This window comes from Stegodyphus dumicola, chromosome X1, assembly GCF_044657685.1.
Source record: "Stegodyphus dumicola isolate Sdum_Otavi_A_Nest chromosome X1, ASM4465768v1".
NCBI lineage: Eukaryota > Metazoa > Arthropoda > Arachnida > Araneae > Eresidae > Stegodyphus > Stegodyphus dumicola.
In genome coordinates this window covers 240,475,646-240,498,705 of record NC_140780.1, presented here as the reverse complement: position 1 = coordinate 240,498,705, position 23,060 = coordinate 240,475,646, and the positions used below count along the sequence as shown (strand labels likewise).

Genomic DNA, 23,060 nt, shown 5'->3' with positions numbered 1-23,060 from the left:
GTCTGTCTAAGGTGATGGTTGCCTTCGTGGAGGACTTTCTAAAAGAAACTGATTGGCTCCCGTACATGCTACATATAGAGAAAACCACAAGAACGTCCATCCAACCAGCCCTTTCTCCGGTCCATCCAACCCTCCAGCTATCACATGCGACGCATGTGATAACATAGTCTTAGAAATCGCATGCTATCAGTATACAAATACCATATCTCGAAGCTATTTAATGTTAATAATGATCAGAATTTCTGGAATGCTGTTACTTTCAGCTACAAATTATTTAACATAAGTAAGGAAAATTTTTATATGAAAGCCCAGATCAGAGATTGATCAATGCATCTCTTTGCTCGACTGTCAAACACTGAGGGATTTCAGTAAAAAAATTCTTGATTTACGTTAGCTGTTGAGCCACCCAGACAGTATAGTGGTTAAGGGTGCCTACTGCCGCCCGGAGGAGGCATGGTAGTAAGTGTCCGTCCCCCTTCATAGTCTACCTATTAGGCGTTTCCATCGCAAAGTGAATCGTAAGTGCCAATGGGGGGGGGGGAATTGGGCTGGGTGTGGAATTTTTTGGCGGCATGATGAATCAATATATATAATTATTTAAAAAGAAATTTTTAAAAAAGTCTCGAAAATTAGGTCGACTTCTTTTTATAACAGTACAGTAATCCCAAAACATGCGGCTCCTAATGCGAGGTTAGGGCACATATGTAATAAGTAGTGGTAGTTCCTGAACACTAGTAGTACGGTCCCGGTTTAAATCACGCGAACGGGATGATTACATGGGCGTTTTCATAGTTTTTTCCATGTCTAACTTAGATACATGCCAGTTTTGCTTAGAAAGTCTTCCACGAAGGCATCTCTTCCCGTAGACAGCCTTTGCTTGCTTTGCCATAATCAAAGCAAACTAAACCGATGAGCCATATTGCGCCTCACATTAACATTCATTATGTCGATTTTGACAATAATTTGCGTAAGGATATGACAAAATTTCGGACTCACACGTTGCCATGAAAGTGTTATAATCATTGTTTATGAGGTCAGCTAGATTTCATGGTTAGATATAGTACGGAAGTTGGCACGTTAGCTGTCATCTTCTGGAGAAATTCTGCTTGTTTTTATTTCATTTTCACTATATTATTTTCAGCAGTTGAGAAGTTTTCATTGCTCATACATTTATCGGACAAGATGTTCATTTCTAGTTATCACCCAGAACTTCAGATATCTGGGGTCAAAGACTACTATGCTTGTATGATTAGTATGCTTCCCGTCATTAATCCTGTAAACTGATTCGTATGATACTCACGCGTCTTTTGAACTTTCTTCTTCCGAAGAGCAGATGTTCATTTGCTTGAACAACGCGGGCCAGATGTCGCGTCTTCGTTTCGTAAAGGAGTGATTTCATTGACGCTTTAATTTCGCATCTGGTGTGTATTATATACTTCATGGCTCTGAAAAAGTTCAGCGAGTTGAAATAATTTCCATGTTTATTACACGACAAGCTGAAAATTTGTTTCAGTTCGTGTACCTGTTTGACTGATAATCAATCGCAACTTACTGGAAGTTAAAAACTTTAACAACTCTTTAAAAGCTAGAACATGGTCTATTTTTCATAAAAAAATCATAGAAGTTTCAAGAACAGTACAGTTTGCCGAATTTTTTGGCTTTATTTAATGGAGTGAATTCTGTTTGAAGAGGTGAAGGCAGATATGAAGTGTGTCATGGCACGTGCAAGTGAAAACTTGAAAGTGCTTTCAGAGAGTCAAGCATCTCTCCGTTGGAACAGAATCAAAAACGAAATTTGGCATGGCAGTAGTAGTTGGAATTCAATATACTTTTACTGATATTAGTAATTATCACGTATTGTACTGATCATGACTAACTACTTCTCTCTTGAAATCTTATACAAAATTTTGTTACTATTTTTTCTTTATTAGTCCAAAGAGGCTTTGTCTCTGAAGGACTATTGTTTTCGTTTTGCGATTTTGTGTCGGAACTCTATAAACGGCGTATCACTTTTCAGATCGCTGCCACCAAATACTATCGCCCTGTATTATATTTGAAGAAATTAAATAATGAAAAATCTGCATAAATGTATGTATAGTTCTCGCATTGTGATAAAACAATGTTACTTAGAGCCATCCAATTTTGAATGACGTTATCCTACTGCGAATATGGGCATCTGAAAGCCAAAATTTGGCATTTGTTTTATTATCGATTTCATATTTTGTAAAACTTTAAGGAATTTTTGATTAACAAACTCAACGAATTAAAAGCGAGCAATGGCAACATTCTACCGGGGGGGGGGATTTTTTATCTTCAGCGCACGGAACTGTGTATGGTAAATTCTAAAGATATGCTCATTTTAAAATTATTTTGCGACATTGCTGTTGAACTGAATTTTATGGTTTAAGTGCAAAGAACCAAAGAACATGATATTTAATACATAAAGGTAACACGCAAAACATTAAAAAAAAGTCCCTTTGGATGTAATTTAAAATCTGAAAATATTCAGATTTTTTTATTTTTATTGTTATTTCCATTCAAAATCCATAGCAAACATCGTCAAGCTAACCGATAGTGCGGGAATACTTCCTAGAATATTCTTTGTAGCTCTCGGGAATTGAATTGTAAAGAATTAAATGTAGTGCTTCTTTTTCAGATGTTATCCTTTAAAAAAAAAATAAGTTTTGGTCGTTCAGATTGTTTTTGTTCAGATTGATTAAGTCAGTAAGCTTCGCAATACATTCATACAGTATTTAAGAAGGATTTGGTGCACTCTTTGTTCCCCTTGTTTAAAATGTAATTCTGAAGAAAAATTTAGCCCCCCCCTTTTTTTTTTTTTAAAAAAAAATTGATGCTTTGTCTGATTCTATAAAAATTGTTTATCTATTACACATTTAAAAAATATAAAAAATAAAAAAACACTTCAAATTGATCTTATAAAACTTGTTTTTAAAAGAGTAATAAATACATAGCTGTGAGTGTTGTGAAACTGGATGCCAATACTCAGGTTTGAATAACATAAATACTTCTGTATTAATAAATTTGCTTGCGGAAAAAATTTTAAATAATCAAGAGATAATAATTAAATCAAAATAGGTAGAGAACTTATGAGGTATTTCTCCCGCCTTCTTAGCATGCCTTCGTAGTGTAGTGGTCAGCACGCTTGACGCGTATTCGAGAGGTCCGTGGTTGGAGTCTCGGCGAAGGCATTGCTCATTTTTCATCCCTCCCGCTTCGAAATAACCTAATGTATCTACAGTGGCGCCCGAACTAAAAGGTGATGAATGAGGATTTTTCACCACCAGGGTTTGGCGATTAGGCCCCCTAAAACCCCAGAGTATATAAGCTATTTCTCCCGCCATCTTAGCATGCCTTTGTAGTGTAGAGGTCAGCACGCTCGACGCATACTCGAGAGGCCCGTGGTTCGAGTCCCGGCGAGGGCATTGCTCATTTTTCATCTCTCCTGCTTCGAAATAACTTAATGTCTCTACAAACTAGCCAACAACAAGAATTTATGTTATTTACATATTATCGCAACCACCTTAGTAGAAATCGCCAAAGCTTCAGAATACACCAGACTCTGCATAACAGTTATTCAGGAACCATGTGCATGACAAATTTTTAATTTCGAACGTCGTCATTTTCATATGCGTTCCTTTTATTTATTTATTTATTTATTTTTTTATTATTATTCCAACATTCGCTTTTGAGAAAGTTCTGATTATTTTTTGTCTCAAACTAGATTTTAAAATTCTTGCGTGTAGGATTTTCTTATAGTAGACGAAAGAGAGATTAAATTTCTGCAGAAATACATTATTTTGCTGCAAAATCGCTAAAGAAGCAATGTTTCGTATTCTTTATCAAAAGAATTTCCGAAATTTCCACCACAACAAAAACATGTTTATAACTAGGTTTACTGATTGTCTTTTGGAATAAATGTATTAGTTAAACGTAGAATATGTGTGTAATACATTTTTTACAATAAAAGTAATTGTTCTTCTTCTTCCGTAAAATTCGCCAAACTGCGCCAAGGTGGTTGCGATAATTCATAAAAACGGAATTAATTTTATTGGTTTATATTGTTAGGAATTTCATATAATGTAGCATGAACGGACGTTAGAAAACAAAGCTTTGCCGGAAAAATAAGATTACAGGACAAGTCTATTTAACATTGAGAGGAATGGCTATCTCGCTAAAGTGGCCAAGGTAATATTACCAAGCTGGCGATGGTTTTGGCTACATTTTGGTCCGCTCCCTGTACGACTGTAATTGATCCGTATATGTAACTGTAACCGTAACCTTATATACCTTCCATAAATTTCGAGCTTCGACTGGACGGAGGGGCTACTATACATGACCAGGGAAAGCATCAGCTGTCTTCCCCCCCCCCTAGTTCAGTGTAGACTTCGGAGTACCGAGAGATCTCCTTGCGAGCTTTGCTGTTTAGATGTGCTTTGCGTTACGTTGTGCTTAACGTTCTTAGTAGGAAGTAGTAAATATTGATTCTGCTTTATTATACTGAGAAGATCTGTGCGAGTACTTTTGTGGAAAGTTCCAGAAATGAAATGTTCCTTATGGGAAAATAATATTCTATCTGTCTATTATCGACCCTGTGTGCATTCATTTCATTACGAACATGTACGCACACAACCCTATTCTTCCTGTTAGCTAGTTCACCACTTATTTTGAGATAATTACTATCTTTTGATTATATAACTTTTAAGTTATATAAATATATTCTCATTTAACTATTTTTATTTTAAATTGAAATAAGAATTTCATCCCTCCCACTTCATCCAGATATAATTCCGAAACATGGCTGTGTTGATAATTCTTTTAGCTGCTTCTTGACAAAGACCAAAGTATTATCAAGTATTATTTAATAGTTACGTAATTATTATTATTTTGTTATTGTTTTACTTTACTTTTATTTCAGTTTAGTTTTCCAAATTTATTCTTCATTGTTTTTAATGTTGCCTTCCTGTTAAATAGTTTACCACTCTTAGTGCATACTAATTCTCTATATTTTATCTTTCTTATTTAATTTATTAACTTCGAAGCATTTTGCGAGTCATTAATAATATTTATTAATTAAATATTCTACAGTTCTTTCTCTCTCTCTCTCTCTATATATATATACATACGTATAATAAAAATAAGTAGTAAATTTAAATTCATATTCCTTTGAAACAGTAAAGTAGAGGAAAACTAGTGAACACTGTCACAGCATAAAGCTGAGAAAAGTTATGTACAAATTTTAAAAATCTTAAAAAGGTAATTTTATATTTCTCGTGACATCTTCATCTGAGAAATGTGTAAAACTATTAGCGCCCTGAGAAATCTAAAAATCATAGCCTTTTTCGAAGTTAACTAATGTACAACTAAGGGCGGCTAAAATTAATTAGAAACTTCGAAAAATTATATTAAATTTTGCAATAGCTGTCCAATTCCGACAGGTTATGAGTCTGGAAAAGATAGCGCTTGGCATAAAGTTTTCATGAAACTATTAATATTATAAATGTAAACATTTACTCAGCCGTTATAAAAAAAAACGTATATACTGTGGGTATTATGCGTACACATAAAACATTCTTTTCCTTAAAACAGTTTTAAATTTCATATATACATAGTTGACCCGTATCTTTAGGAATCTCCCATTTATGAACTGCTCGTTTTTGCGGCCTATTTCGTTGATCGCGAGTAGTAATGTGTAGAACCAATGTTAATTTCCTTCAATTTATGAATTAAATACGATTTATGAACCTCTGATTTATGAATTAAAATTGCAGATTCCTTTTCGAGAATTCAAGCTGTCCATTCTTTTCATTCCTTTCCTTTCAACATAAAAAATTTTACGTAAGTGAAGCCTCCCGGCATTGGTTAAATGACGAAATTTCTCCAAACTTTCGACACGTAGAGCTCATTAGAGATAAGGCTGTCGAAGTGGAAGGAATGAGCGAAACTGATACCAATCACAGTAGAGATGAAGCTTCGATAGTAAAAATTTCGTTATCGAAACGCTCTAGTTTAAGACGACATATCAGGACCTCTTGTATAGAGTCTTGTATTATATATAACTATGCGTAGATAAAATATCCGATGATGAAATGATTTTATTTTTGCTAACATGAAATCTTTGGAATTTCTTATTTATTGACGCGTAGCTGTGAAGTAAACAAAAATTGAATCTGGGTTAAGCAAAGGTTAGTGCACATCGCTTATATTCGTTTGTTTAATGGCATCCTAATTTACGAACTCTCGATTTTGCGAAATATTTTAGCGATCCGTACGAGTTCCTAAAATCGGTAGTCTCACGCCTGTTGTTATAAAGTTTCTGTCGTAGAGTTTTGAAATTAAAATTTGATTTTGATGATAATGAAACTATGAAGTTGAATAAGGCAATGTTTCATGTCTTGTTTTATTGTCTTTTCATCTGCTGATATTACTTTTTTTATGGGTTATAAGTTTTATTGTAAATAATATTTTCTCCTTAGCCGATGGTCAAGTGGACCTATGGTGAGGTTTATTACACTTAACAACTGAGGGTAAATTTTTTCTGGACTATTCATTTTTCTTTCGGTCTATTATCTTTTGTGAGTTTTGCTGCTGTGCTTGGTATGCTAGATTTAAAGAAAATAGGCGTTAATTTATCTTACCTAGTTCTCCTGGTAGCATATACAAATCGCTACTTGCAAAAAGATTGACGTGTGTAAAAAATTGCGTTCCTCACTGCCAAATTCCTTTCACCCTTGTTGGTATAGAATAAACACCAAAGTATATTTTCACGTGGAATACTTTCAGGAAGTTAATTCGCACATTGAGTAGTACATGCGAGCTTTAAAAACCTGTTCAACTCTTCTCTTTCAGTTCTTTCATCGTATAGTGAGCAATTTTGCATTCTAAACTGCCATGTTTTGAGAAGTATTCATTTTTCGTTGTGTTGTGCTTAGGTTTGAATGGAAAACATTGGGTAGGAAAGAAAACGTTGTAATTGGGATTACGCTACTTTTCCTTACAAAAATTAAGCAAATGAATAATATTTAATATTTGATTAATATTCCAGTATATGAATACAGTATTGGGTGATGAATTAACTTACGGCATAGCTGGCTGTCAGTACCTAACAATTAAAGTTATGTTCTACGCAACAGCTCGATGTAAATAAAAATATTTTTGTCTTGAAAGCAAAAAACAGGTTTTTTTTTTTTTTTTTTTTTTTTTTTTTTTTAAACAGAAAGGTGGACAGACGATGGAAGTTTGAAAGTCCAATGCTCTCTATATGCTTGTCTAATATGTGGGTGCATAGTAAATATCCAATAGTAGGTAAATCAAAGGCTATTTAGCTCCAAAAGATTCTAAGCAATAGAGTTTCGAGACGGCTAAAACTGCAGTCGGTCATCTGCTTGTAGCAAAAACTAACCTCCTTGTGTGTAGGAATTCAACAGTAGGGGATTTAGCGATTATTAAAAATCACCAGCTGCCGTTAGGTAGTAATACTAGTTTTATTTCTTTTATTCTTGATGTGATTTTTATTTTTCTAGACAGATTTGTTGACCTAGTCAAGAATAGTGGTACTACTAGCAAGCTTCTTTTCAGCGTCAGTTTTCTTTTAAAAATTTGCATTAATATATTTTATGGAAAACATGTAATATAAATAAATATCTAAATTACATGATTATGTACATTTGCTTTGCTTGAATTCTGGAGAAAAGGCATGCATAGTGTTACATAACTTGCGCTGTTTTACCGAGACGTCCAATCCTTGACTCTGCTTTTGTCGAGCTCGTAGAAGATTTATTTCTAGAAAGAGGCAGAGTATTTATTCTTTGTTCCAACATTAGGATAATCGTCATGGAAAGTTCCATAGTCTAGCAGTTTCAGAGCAGATGTCAAACTGAAATTAATTTTTTTTAGCCTAAATGGCGTTAGCCCTTGCGCTGTTAATTTCGTTTTGGCATTTTACGCTGAAAACGTTGAATGCCCGTTCCACTTTTCAGATTTGCGCCACCTAATATTGTCTGTCGCCCTGTGTTTATATTTAAAGAAATTAAATAATGAAGAATCTACATAAATGTATGTATGTTTCTCGCATTGTGATAAAACAACGATACCTAAAGCCATCAAAATTTGAATAACGTAATCTTCCATAGAATATGGGCATGTGGAAGCCCTAATTTGAATTTGACATTTGTTTTATTATGGATTTCATATTTTGTAACACTTCAACGAATTTTTGGTTAACAAACTCAACGATTTCAAAATGAGCAATGGCAACACTGTACGAGGGGTGGGGGTAATTATCTCCAGCACATGAGACTGTGCATCGGAATTTCTAAAGATATGCTCTTTTAAATATTTTGTGATATTGCTGTTGAACTGAAAGTGCGAAGAACATGATATTTAATAAGTAAAGGTAACGTGCAAAATGTTAAAAGTCCCTTTGGGCGTAATATAAAATCTGAAAGCTTTCGATTTTTTTTTTAACGCCAAGTAAATATGGGGTAATTCCCCCTCCGCCGGTTAGCCGCGTAGTTAGGGTGGCTGGTGGACACGAATGATCAGGATGCTTAAAGAATTATTGTGACGAATTCTTGGCAAGGTTTCCATTAACTGTGAAGAACTGTGTTCTGTACTTTGCGACTGCGAAGTCGTTATTAATTCTAGCTCTTTGACATACGTATCTAATGATACGAACGATTTAATTCCATTGTCATCAGTAGTGTTTATGCAAGGTGTTTCTAACAGAATGCTAGTGACAAGCTCAGACCAAGCAACTCGACGGATGCTATTACACGATACACATGGCACCAGAAAAATCTTAAAAAAATTATAACTAGACGCACTCTTAGCCGAATTTGAGAGTACCTGTATGGTCCCAACCGTGCTCAAACGAACCGCTAAGTAAACGAAGGTTCCGGTCACAGTGAAGGTAGCTGATTTGCCCTGTGACCGATCATCTACGACTTGCGGACCCTCAGAAAAAGAAATTACCCTTCCTTTTCCACGTACAGACGCCACTAAAAACCAGCCATGGAGGTGCAAAGGATTGTTTCTAACAATTAAGTGCCATATTTAGATTATGTTGATAGGTATATTTTAATCCGATGGTTTAGATATTTTCAAAAATTATGAGAAGTTTTGAGGCAAAGATCAGAAATGAATATTTGTCATTACTTGTTCGTTATGGCCCGGAAAAGTGTAGTAATATTCAAGTCGGTGATTAACTCTTTGCACTTGGGGCGTTTTTCGCGCGGCGCACCAGCAACTCGAGACATTCGCAGTCTTTTTGACGCGTTTCTTTCCAGTAACTTAAAATCATTACACATACAAATTAATGTATAAAATTTTTATATTTTAACATTTTATATATCTGTACACCTTTATAAACATAATTTCTGTAATATTAGTCTCTGTAATTTTTCTGTGTATGATAGTTCATGTAACAATTCCCAAGGTTCATGCCTGGCTTGTTGGGGCAAGTATTACAATAATATGTCATATGGTGCCCTTTACAATAATATGTTGTATGGTGCCTTTTACAATAATATGTCGCATGGTGCCTTTTACAATAATATGTCGCATGGTGCCTCTTTCGGAGTTCATTTCTCTGAGAACAGACTTTGTGATAGATAAGAAAAGATAAGATTTCAGATAAGAGATATCAAAGATAAGATTCAGATAGATTTAAAGGGGTATCATTTTGCACTCCATAAGATTAAACAGAAAAGAGCGTAGGAACCCGCTTCCAAGAAACTAAGCGTAAGCAGTTATTGGCGTGCATCGAGTTTCCGCATCAAACCAAGTGGTGAGCGAGAGTCTAGAGTTGCGGCATGAAATCACATGGTGAGTGAGAGTCACCTCTCGAGTGCAAGGTTTAATATTAATAGGATATTATTCTGTAAAATGCATTCTCTTAGTTGCTTGGTTAGGATCGAGGCAGTTGGGTATCGCAAGAACATTAGAGGAATCTTCTAAAACTGTTCATTTTCCCTATTCCTATATACAGTGGTTCAAACAATGGAGAATACACCTTATGTTTACTTGATAAATCTAACTTTCAGTGTAAATAACACATTACCAAGAAGCGGAAACATGCTTTTATTTTTACCCTAAAAAATTTATTTAATTAAAAATAAAAAACAATCAACAAAAAAATTGTAAAATGAAAAATTTCAAAAACATTAAATAAAAATATGCAGATTTTTGCCTCAAAAATTGAGAATACACGAGTGAAAAACCCTACTTTTGAGACTTTCAAACAAATGATTTGAGTGTATGTCCACGTATTTCCGAATTGTGTGAGTTCCATCATTTCACGCCAAATTATCATTTCAGTTCCAGGTGTGCAAAATAGATTTTTGTTTTTCCCTTTCCTTGTTATTTTCATTTATTGGAGAAATCACTTAGTATTTCTGCCCTTAAAAAGTAATTTTATAATAAGACAGTTTTTGAATTTAAAGGGATTGAAATGCAATTCGAACGTCTCATACATTTTATTTCGCATTTGTCGTAGGCAAATAGCACTCGTGTTGCTTTCTGTTGTTCAGTTAAAGTATTAAGCTTACTAAAGTTAAAGCTAACACGTTATTGTATATTTTTGCCTTACTTTCTATCCTTTCGTTGGCCTTCGCTAAAATACAAATTAATCTGAATTCAAACAGCGAGGGAATTTCAATGAGAATGAATTAGAAGAGATCTAGAGGTGTGTGTGTGTGTGTGATTATGGCAAAGCCTCGAGGGCTATCTGCCTAAGGGGAGGGATGCCTTCTTGGAGGACTTTCTAAGGGAAACTGGCTCGTATACACGTTACACATGGGGAAAACCACGAAAACGCCCATGCAGCCAGCCCGTTCGCGGGATTCGAACCTCGGACCGAACTACCAGTGTTCAGCGACTTTACCGCTCGGCCGCTGGTGGGCCCCGAAGAGATCTAGAGAATGCTCTGCCAATAGCTTAGTATAGCGAATTGACCTTAGATGAGGAGCTGCCAAAGAACTTAGAATGAGAGCTGCCATTAGAGCAATGAAAATTTGTTTTTTTTTTACCGCTATATCGTGAAGACACGGCTGTGCAGTGAAACATCAGCGCAGGGAAGGGGAATCCAAGGAGATAGTAATTTTTTAAATTTTGCATTAACTCAAAATTTTAAACATGCATATATTTTCGGAGTTTTATGAGCAAAATGATATTAATTAATACGCTTTCAGAGACAGCATTTTGTTTCAAAAGGTGGACTGAAATTTTTAATGAAAAATTATAGATTTAAATTTTGCGGGAATCATAGAAATCCTACCCAGTTTTAACTTTTAATTTAATTGAAATTTTGCGGGAATCCTGCTCAGTTTTACTTTTAATTTAAACGGCAAGTCATGTATAAGACAAAATTTTAATGAAATATTTATTTTTTATCAGGATTCAAGTTTATTTTTAATAATTTGTATAGATGATCTTTTATGTTGTAATCTATGTGTAGTTGTTTAACATGAAAGCTACTAAAATTGAGATTGGGGGGGGGGAGGACGGAATCTGAGAGCTTTCAGATTTTATATATATTAACGTTTTGTGTGTTATCTTCATTTGTAAATATCTTGTTCTTCCCATTTAAACCATAAAATTCAGTTCAACAGCAATATGGCATAATAATTTTTAAAAAGCAAATCTTTAGCATTTCCGATACACAGTCTTGCACACAGGAGGTAATTTGTTCCCCCCCCCCAGTCCTCCCGTACTGTGTTGCCATTAATTTTTTTTTCCTCCTCCCGTACAGTGTTACCATTGCTCGATTTGAAATCGTTGTATTTCTTAATCAGAAACTCTATAAATGCTTTACAAAATATGAAATAGATAATAAAACAAATGCCAAGTTCGGGCTTCCAGATGCCCATATTCGGGTGGAGACGTCCGTTATTCAAACTTTAGTGGCTCTAGGTACCTTTCTTTTATCACAGTGCGAGAAACATACATACATTTATGCAGATTCTTCATTATTTAATTTCTTTAAATATAATACAGGGCGATAATATTTAGTGGCAACAATTTGAAATGTAATCCGGACTTTTAAACTTTTCGACGCAAAATTCCAAAACGAAATTAATAGCCCTTCTGGGCTAAAAATACTTGTCATTCCACCCCAACCTTTCTTTCTGTTAATCTTCTTAATTGTTTTTCATTTGATGTAATATCCAGGTTCAAATTATGGTTAACATCAGAATTAATAGCAAGCAAAATAAATTATTGCTGTGATGGTAATGAAAAAGCATTTTTAATACGTAATTAATCAGAAATTAATTACTTAAAATTAGCAGAATTAAAAAATAGCAAAATTCTGATTCTTTTCATATTAAGCATATTGCTAAATATTAAAATAAAGAACAACACATTTTAAGTTGATAATAGTATTTTTGACAGTTCTGCAGTTTCTGTGTGATTGCATGATGATTTTTAACATCTTCACAAATAGCAAGTTTTATTCTCTAGTCATAAAATTTTGTACACGATTATTTGAAATAACCATTATTAAAATCAAGAGCAGAGTTTGTAACTAATTATTGCACTTAAATTAACAAGTACAAAATTGCATTAAAAAAGTCTTTTAAAGAATTGCACATAAATTATTAAAATGACTAATTTTATTCCTTTGATTTCATAAAATTTTCAATACTTATTCCATATAATAATTTGAGATAAAATGCTTATCTTTATATGCTGAGTCAAATCAATAGCTATGCTGAATCAAATCAATAGCTATTAACAAAACCTGGGAAGAAATTTTCAGAATAATTCACTGAATGGAATGTTGTTATATCACTGACAAAGATTATTTCAAATTATGAAATTACGAATTTTTGTAAATAAAAATTACAAAAACGACTATTTTCAGTCTTCACTAAACAAGTTGTAAAAATTCTGTATGCTTGGCCTTTTCATAATTTTAATTCTGCAAAAAAATCTAATGAGAAATATTTAATTCATAATAACTTGATCAAGGAGTACCTACAGTTCTGTAAGCTTTAAAAAAAATAATTAAAAAAAATATTACTTACCTTACAATAAATATTGAATTTTAACGAATCCGCATTTAAAATTTTAGAGTGAAAATGAAAACAAAATTTGCGTGTAACTTAACTTAAATGTAAAAAGACGTTTTCTCCTTAGAAGTTGATTGACACAGTAAAAGATTACCAATATGGCTCCCAATAGAATTTCTTTGCCGGGACGCCGATTTGTTGACTTCTGAAGTTATTTCGCACATGCGTAGAAAAATTCTGAGCGAGGATAGATTGCCTCTGTGAAATAAACTTCAGGGATGTACAAAATGTGTCCCCTCGGTCTGGCCACCATTTTCTTTAGGAACCTTTACTCCTCCTTAGAAGTTGCTTGAAAGATGCTTACACAGCTGCCAGCCTGTGTACTGGTGACTAAATTTTATATCTGTTGGCGCAGGAATGCTCAACAAGTTGCTCGCGAGCCACCATGGACCTTATAAGAAATACACCAACCCAAGTGGGTTTTCTCCCTTGTCCTAGCGCATTCCCAGCTGTCACCTTGACCACATCCGGAGGAGTAGGGACGATTTGCAGAAAGTTAACAATAGTTGGCTATTGCAGCGCGTATAATTTTCAAGAAAAAGCTGGTGATAGCGCCTCATTTCACAAATTAGAATTTTTAGATACCTTTATTTTTGAAACTGAGATTGATTTTTAAAAATTTAGCATGTTTATCAAGCATAATTAATGTCCTAAATAATTATAAAGCCATTGCATGCTTTCATGTCTGGATATTTTTTTAGCTTTTCCTATGCTGTAAGGAAACTTGTATCTACTTTTTCTATTGGTGTAAATAAATATAAAAAAATAAATAAATAAATAAATAAAAAATAAAAAATAAAAAAAAAAAGGGGATTTTTGAAAGTTTTTGTTTAAAATTCTTAACTGTACTGCCATCAAATTTTGAATAACGTAATCTTCCACCCGAACATGGGCACCTGGACGGCCTAATTTCGAATTTGTTTTAATCCATTTCATATATTGTAACAAACTCAACGAGTTCAAAGAGAGCAATGGCAACCCTGGACAGAAAATAAGATTTTTATCTCCAGCGCGGAAATTCTAAAGATATGTCATTTTCAAATATTCTGAGATATTGCTCTTGAATTGAATTTTATGTCGTTTACTTGCGAAAAACATGATATTTAATAAATAAAGGTAATACACAAAACGTTACAAAAAACGCTCCTTTGGGCATAATACTATGAAATCAAATCTGAGTGCTTCCAGAGTTTTATCTTTTTTTCCCTCATTACACTCAAAAAAGTTTATGCTCTGAATTTTATGAACTACTAAAATAAATAATCATCTTTTAATGTTAATTAATTAATGATCATATAATCAAATAAATGATAGTCTTGTTATGTTATAATAATTTTAAAAACTACTACCTGAAAATACTCATAAAATCAAAGAAAACTATCAGATCTTGTTTAATTTTACCTTATTTGTTTCAAAGCATCATTTAATTTTACTTTATTTGTACACAGAAATAAGTTCATAAGTTTTGTGTTTAGAATTTTTACCGTTTTACCAACGTAAAGATGTTTGTACAAGAATTACGCGTGAAAAAAATGCGCAAAATGCAGTAAAAAGTGCTTTAATGAGATATATTAAATCTTATTTGCAAAAACTGTGACTTTCATAATCTCATCACTTATACAACGTATCACATTTAATAATTAAAAACAGTTATGTGATACAAACGCCATAGGTTTCCGTGTTAAAGTAAGCCAGATCGTCCCTACTCTTTCTTGCGGACTTGTGGGTGACGCACGCTCCGCCCACTGGGTTAGTCTGTCTCGTATAAGGTCCATGCGAGCCACCTTTTGATGTAACTCGCATTGCAATTTTTTTTTTTTTTTTTGTCCCTTCTCAGTCTTGGGAAGTTAAGTGCCAAGAAAGGAAAAGAAAAGTCAAATTCTAGAGCCGCAGCCGTTTTCACACGTGTTCAGACGTTGCGCGGTAACATTGCTCCTCAATATTCCTCGCGTTATTATTGATGTCACGGTGAGTTGCTTCGTATTGAACTAAAGGTTGCATTTTCATTCGCTAATCCATATGCCACTCAACGTTAAGATACGTTACAGCACCACTCTCTTGCCGTAGCTTTCATGAAACACACGTCAGTGAACACAGAACGAATTTACTAAATTGTAAAGTAGCTAATTTGTGGTTTCATGCAAGTGTAAAAAATATTCTTTCTTCTGAGTATGTTAAACATTAGTTTTAAAGATAATGATTTTGAAGTTACTTTGCAAAAGATGATTACTTGAGATGGAAAAAAAAACGCTACCATTCTAATTTTAACGATGAATAGGAAGGGGAATATACTTTATTAATTTTAAGAGCAAATGCATTTGTTTGATGTGTCGTTCAACAACTTCTGTTGGAAAAAAAAAAGAACATAGAACAATATTTTACAACAGTTCATAAAAAGTATGGTACTGAATATTCTCGCAGGAAAATATAAAGTGAAAAAAATTGAAAATAGTCAGTGTTTACGAAGTCCGCAAATAAAAATGAAGGTTGCTACGATTGCATTATTTAAGGTTGCACATATACTTGCCATTCATAGAAACCCCTTTGAGGAAGCAATGCTTTCTTCTTTAATTATGTTTCTCTCCTGTGGACAAGTAAAAGATAATTTATAAAAGTGCGTTTCCTTAAGTTTACAGTGTGATGAATCAACAGATATCTGCAATGTAGCTTAATTAAATAATTTTATGAAGATGGTCTTTAACGATTACCCATTAATGAAGGTACATTGTTAATTTTGCCATTAAAAGGCAATGCATGCGTAGTGGACATACACCAAGCTTTTAAAACCGTACAATTAAAATTAATCTTCCGCTTCCAAAAACTTCCATAGCCTGCTTCCGTGGGTTAGGCGGATAATCGAGAGAACGGTGTATGTTAAATAAAAATTCTACTGATTTAGAAGTTTAATTTTCAGTCTGATCTGCAATTAAAAACAAGAAATCACAAACAGAATTTTGGATACTCGTAGTGAGAAAAAATATAAAGAAACTTTTCGTAAGTTAACTTACCTTTGCGAATGTGATTTTTCAACAGTGAACTTGTTAAAATCAAAATTCAGATCCAGGATGACAAACTAAAATCTGAATGACTACATGAATTTAGTCATAATATCATATGGCGCACATACATTACAATGGCCATAATATCATATATCATATGGCCATCATATCGTACGGTATTCATGCATCACAGATTGCAATAAACTCGCAGAAGACCTGCAGTGTCAGGTTTCGCGTTAAAATATGCTTTTCCTGTATATAATTCACGTCTTGTTGAATTTTTAATAAATAGTAATAAAAAGATTACATAATTACACTTTTTCTTTAACATATTGCACCACAAATTTTTATAGTTTTTGCATTATTATACATTTATAATTGAAATATGAAAAGTGTACTATATAATTGTGGCTTGCCAAAATTTTTTAAATTCTATATTGTCTCGCATTAAGTTAAAGATTGGCACCACTCTATTAGCGTGTATTTGAATCCCAGCATCGAGAGCTGAGTTAAAAGGTTAAGTTAACTGTATGTTGTTCTGACTTAAATATGTGGATTTTTGAATATTGCAAATAGTTGTGGCAACTATCGCAAATAGTTGTTGATTTTGAAGTTGTAAACTATAAAGCGTTGTCTCACAAATCTTATAGTTCACTTTTACATATTTCTTGAAGTTAAGTTACACTTCTGCTAGTTTGTGAAGATGACGTTTCAGCAGAGGAAGAAGAATTAAGCGAGTGCAGTGTGATAATTAATTATGCTAAACTTAACAAACCAAGCAATCGAATTTATCGGTTCTTAATACACTTTTGTTATTCCATAATTCATAGCTACCAACGCTTCCGGTTTTTAATGGTTAGCCTTTGCAAGGTTTCTCAGCAAAAAACGAGATTTATTGAATTAAGAGAACATAAATTAGGCAATTTCCACCCCACCTTTAATGATTTTCAGAATAATTTTTAATCGTTAAAACTTATTTCATCTGAAATATAATTTTTTCATATTACATTTTATTAATCTTATTAAATTTAATTTGTTCTGAGTATTTTTAATCTACTGTAGGCATTTGTAGATTTCTGTGTGAAGATTCAGGCGACGTTTAATCAGTTAATATTTATATTTAATTTTGTTTACTCTGATAAACGGTTTATTGACACAAAATACTATGTACATTAATTTCTAATTTTATTTTCATCATATTTAAAAGTACTTCGACAAATAAATGTTATCCTTCCTTACTCGGGAGTTTCTTGGTACAAAAGTGTATACAGAGTGAAATCAACGAAACAACACAAAATTTAGAATATCCAATTAATTTAATAAAATTCAGTTAAATATATTTCGCATCTGAATTGAATCACCAATAAGTCAATAACCTGAACCATGCAATAACCCCTTCTTGGTCGGCGTCGCATGTTACACGTTCGGCTCTTTATTGCCCGTACGGTCGGCATCGAATGTCATGCGATAAACTGCATCGTTGAAAGTAAAATCACCGCTACTTAACGTCTCGTAAAATTCCGCGATTAATTTTTTGTATTTATGAATATTGCTAAGAGTTGGCGTTACTAGTCCTACTTTCTTCACATTTTTTACGGTGAGATTTCCCATCCTGAATGAAAAACATACTCATTTTGCATCTTCTGTAATTTCTCTCCCCCCTTTTTTATTTTTGCATGCCAAAAAGCATTCAGAGTATGCGTCCAAAGGAAGTGAATTACATGGCCAGGATTTCGTTTTTTTACAAAGTAAGCAATAAAATAATCTGCAATAAATGATTTCAATGTGGTTGTTACGCTCTGATATCAAGAAAGATTATAAAGCTTTTTTCAGGGTAATGTTGTAAAATTATTTTCCAAAATATTTTTAATAGTTATTTTTATGCAGTTACTTATCTTAAGTACTTCAAAGCAATAGATTATATATATATATAGTATCAAAGAGTATTTTTTAAATTTAATATTTGGGTGCATTGCTGGAAAAACTGTAGATCAGTGAACGGGATATTACATGTATGATCCAGTAGATCTAGCAAAAAACACTTATTTGCAAAAATGTTTTGCATTTCCGAATTTAGGATAGAACATAACGCTAATTTTCAGCAATTAAAAAAGTGCTCTTTTTGGATCGGAAATTCAAATAAATAAAAAATAAAAACTCCGACCAAGAACAGGTTAAAAAGTGAAAATTTGTAGCTTCTTTCAAATAGTGTCGCAGGGCAGCGTGAACGTTCCGGTTTTCTCGCAAAACATTTTTTTAAGATTTCAAGGTTGGCAGCTATGATAAAAAGAAAAATGTGCATGTTATGTACAGATGGTGTGCATAAGTTGGAAAATTATTAAAAAAATTTCGTCTAATCGGAAGAGAAGTACACCATTGCAAAATTTATAATTAGACCAAAAAGCAGCCTTGGATTAGATTAAATTTTCAATAAAACTATTGATTTCAAGTACCGTCAAGCATAAGTTCCTCTTCTTTAACAGCTGCTTTTTTGTGTGTGTTATCTTAGAAATAGCAGTAGATTTCTCCCATTTAGTATGCAAATGAGAAGGGGGACTGCAACTTTTAAGAAAATGAAACTTAATGTAAAATCGTAGCATATTTTACCTGTTATTTATAAATTAATGAATAAGTAGCATTAACTTCTTAAACATTTAATGTAAAATACATACAACAGTAGCATCGTATTTTCCATATTGTAGCTATTTTTCACGCACAGTTCACGCCTTTTAAGGCTGTGTCTTCAAATTTAAAGCGCTAATTTCTTTGCCGTGAATGGCGTGTCTCCGCTCTGTATCAGCATCACAGCGTCATCTATAGAACCACGGACTGTCAACACGGTAACTGTTGTGGCTTCCATTGACCCTGCAGCAGAGGCAGACACGCCTACAGTAGTACTGAACACAGGAGTGGCAGCGCGTTGTCTTTTCAACGAATTCGGAATCTGTGTACAACATCATAATCGACGTATTCGTATGTGGAAGTACCAAGGAGAAACGAAAGTTCCAATTTGCATTCGTCATTGTCATACGGACTCTTTTTTTTTTTTTTTTTTTTCTTTTCTTTTTTTTGGGCATAGTCGATAATGTGGAAAACGGCCGTTACATTTCACACGTGTTAAGGCCCACATGAGTGCTTTGTTTTCCGAGGCCTGCGTGAGGCCATCTTTTAGCAAAATAATGTACGATCGCATGCTGCCTATGCCGTCCTGACCTTCCTCGATACAGAAGGTGTTCGAATGTTGCCTTGGCTAGCACTTGCTCCAGATCTGTCATGCATTCAGAACGTCTGGTCATGGGCTGCCGAGAGCTGCATGCCACCGCTTGTTAGCCATTACGATTGGTGAACTCTGGGTGTAAAGTCACATTGTGAAGATGAAGTCACATGAGATGAAGTATCTTTGTCTGTCATTCGTGCACAATTCGATTCGAAGCTCAGTCGGCTTGCAGGCGTTGTTGCTGCTAGAGCTGTGTACTGAATTCTGCACATTGTGTATCCCAAACCACCTGCAAATTTCACCATGTCTTCCTTCCATTATACTGTATATGTACACTGTTCATCAAAATTAAAGGGTAATGAGAAAAAAAAAAATGTGCTCATTAAGTTAATGTTGCAACCAATAACCAATGCTGTAATTATGTATGTTAATTAAATACAATTGAACACAAAATTACTTCAGCGCCAGAAATATGCAACTTCGGTGATTGACAGTGTGGTGCGCAATGATCGCATGATGGAATTCCGGTCTGTAGTGCTGTTTAAATTGAATGTGATTTCTTAGAGTGATTGTTATTCAGTAGTTATAGCTCAGTGGCATCATTTAAGTGAAGTTCAAAAGTGGCGAATAATTGGTAGAATCGATGGAGGTCAAACACAGATCGTCCATGATTTGAATATCTCTCAGAGGGTCATATCATAAGTTTAGAGCCACTTTTTACGCACTGGATCAGTTGATAGACGGCCTGGTCAGGGGCGACCAAGAGCAATAACTGCATCAAAAGACCGTTTTCTGTCGTTGTCCGCGCGAAGAAACCGCGAAGCGACTACATGAGATTTGGTTTTAGACTTTCAGGCTACCACAGGAACTCGAATCAGCCATTTTAACTGCTCCACGAAGGGTTAACGATATTGGACTGTATGCGAGAAAGCCAATGATTTGTGTTTCACTCACTCCAGCTTCCTGAGGGGCTCATTTAAACAGGTGCAGTCGTCATGTTCAATGGAACCAAGACGACTGGACACGAGTATTGTTTACTGACGAGTGCAGATACAGTCTGAACAGTGATTCTAGATGTGTTTTGATCTGGAGAGAGGAAGGAACAGCAACTTGCCTTCCCTTGTCCGCGACCGCGGTTTAATGGTTTGGAGAGGAATGATGACAAATGGCCGCACAGAGCTGCATATTTTTCTAGGAAGTTCTGTAATCCCTCAGATATATGCGGACGAGGTGTTGGAACCGGAAGTTAGACTGTTAAGGGTGCTGTCGGCAAAGATTTTGCTAATGGATGACAATGCTCGGCTTCATCGAGTACATGTGGTGTCAGAATACTTGCAAACAGAATATGTCTCTCCGAATGGATTGGCCACCTTACTTACCGGATTGGATATATATGGGGTGCTTCAGGGCCCCGAATTTCAGCACACCAAATTCCTCTCCGGACACTCCAGGAGCTAAAAATTGCACTTTTAAGAAGAGTGGCCACAAGACTTGAGCAACACTTTAGTAAAGTATGAAATCAAGATGTGAGGTATGCGTATTTGTCCGAGGTGACCGTACACCATATTAAAGAAAACTTTTTTCCACAAGAGACTTAATTTTTCCATCAGTTTCGAATTTTCATAAATTTGGTTTTGATTTCAATATTTTCGAATAATCAACTGCCAAACATTGTTATTTATGTTAACTAGTGCTTTTGTACAAATTTATGTGAATATTTTTTTAAGTATTAGTTACGTTTTATTTCTGTCATTATCCTTTCATTTTGATGGCCAGTGTATGATTAATAAGATTCTGCTTGCTTTACATCCTGTGTGTAGTAATTTTAATGGTCAACAGTGTAGATTTATGTTTTTTACTTTCAGGATTTCTAAAGAGCGCAATTGATTTAACCTGTTCAACACTAGCTTGAATGCAAGAACAAAAAAATTGCGTTTTCGCTGGCTTCGTTCCGCGCATATTTTAAGCATATAAATCGCAAAGAATTTGTAGGTTTCTGCAGCTTAACTTTTCACAGGGATGTTTGTGGTTAAATTTCAGACACAGGTGTAAATATGCTGTATATTTAACTTTAAATTGCTTTCTATTTTATAAAAATTGCAGTGGGAGTTATGTTGCAAGTAATTTCTTTCAATCTGGAAAAAAATACTACAAAATCAAAAATACAATAAATCATAGAAAATACAAAAACTTTTAAATAATTTTTATTTTTTAGCTGTGACTATTAATTTAAAATACTCAATTTGATGAATTACTACAGCAGTTTATAAATACGATTACTAATCCTAATAGCATTGAAATAGCACTGTGTTCTACAAGATTTTTAACTGCTTCTTCATCCGTCCTTGTCAACTATGCTTCTCTTGAAAAAATATGCATTTTTTCGCTTTGAACTTAATTGCCTAATAGTTATTTTTAATTTACTGCGTTTATTAATGTGAAATGTCCAACTTGTCAAAATGTAGCCCTAAAACTTAATTATTTTGAAACTTGTTTCTTGGTATTTTTTTCACCGCTGGATGCTATGTGCTCTCTCTCTCTTTTCCCCTCCTTCCTTTCCCCTTTTTATAAAGTGCATTAAAATAGCGAATGCTTACTAATTTCTAATTACGAGAAAATTAAAAAATTTCCGGAAATAATGAAACGGAAACCTTGCTTGATTACTTTTCGTTTGCTTCACCGTTCTGAATTGGGTTTATATTGTTATTTGAATTTTAACAGTAAAAGGAACTGAAATAAATATAGAGTAAGTTCTATTTTATAATGTGATTTCACTTGTACTTGCTAAGCTGATGCATTGCGTGCATATAATTAAAAAAGTATTGCTATTGCTGTCATAATTCGTAAGTTGCAAAAAGTGAGAATTTTTTTTTTTTTTTTTAAATAACCATTGAACTTTCGCAGAATTTGTGTTACTGAAGTGAGTAAATTCGAGTATGAGTTTATGAGCGAACTAAAAATTTTATAAAGAACAGTTAGCCGAACCAAGCATTCCTTATGCACATCCTACACTTAAACGCACGTTATTTTCAAGGTTAACCTGGTAATCTACGCAGAAAACTACAAATAGCGCAGTGGACGCTTATTCTCATCCTACTAATATCCGTGGGTAACCGGAAAATACTTGTTCTTTCATGAAGGAAAAACAGCATTTCTTCATTCGCGTTAGATTTTCCGTTCAGTGCTGTTTTTTTATTATTGTTATTATTATTTATTTATCCTTGCTTTTAATGAATATTTGAAAATTCTTTTTAAGGAAGCTACTCGTGTATGTTTGCTTTTCAGTTCAGTACCTCAAGCACTTCAGAACTATGTATTTTGAGGTAGACATTCATGAAAGATTTTCGGAAAGGGAAATAGGCTCGTATTCTTGAGTTATTGTTATAATTTATTAATTGTAGTAATTTAGAGGATTGGTAGGTAACATAAACGTAATTAATTTGTATATATGTGTATATTAATTGCATATCTGCATATTCAGAGTTCGTAAGTGTTGGAGTGGATATAAGTCTGCTGATTAGTATGCAGACAAGGATTTAAATTCCAGTGAGATCAGCCTCTGTCTGATAAAATTTAAGTAGGAACAATTTTTTTTTTTTTTTTTTTTTTTTTAAAGTAAATAGATTTCTAGCTGGAAGTTTTGCGTTTTCCTAAGATCTATTAGAATACTAAATGATTTTGTTGTAATCGTTGTTAAATCATATATTTTTTTTCTTTTTCCTCACAATTAAATATCCGTTTGTTTACGCTGTAACT

At 33.8% G+C, this 23,060-nt stretch overlaps 1 protein-coding gene and 1 non-coding gene across 2 annotated transcripts in view; both read left to right on the top strand.

The window, feature by feature from the left end:
• The window catches only part of lgs (BCL9 domain-containing protein legless), a 228,465-nt gene that overhangs the window by 64,499 nt on the left and 140,906 nt on the right, over window positions 1-23,060 (top strand). The gene's annotated exons all lie outside the window — the stretch shown is intronic.
• TRNAM-CAU (transfer RNA methionine (anticodon CAU)) lies at window positions 3,371-3,443 on the top strand. Its single transcript has one exon. It is a non-coding gene; the product is annotated as a tRNA-Met (tRNA).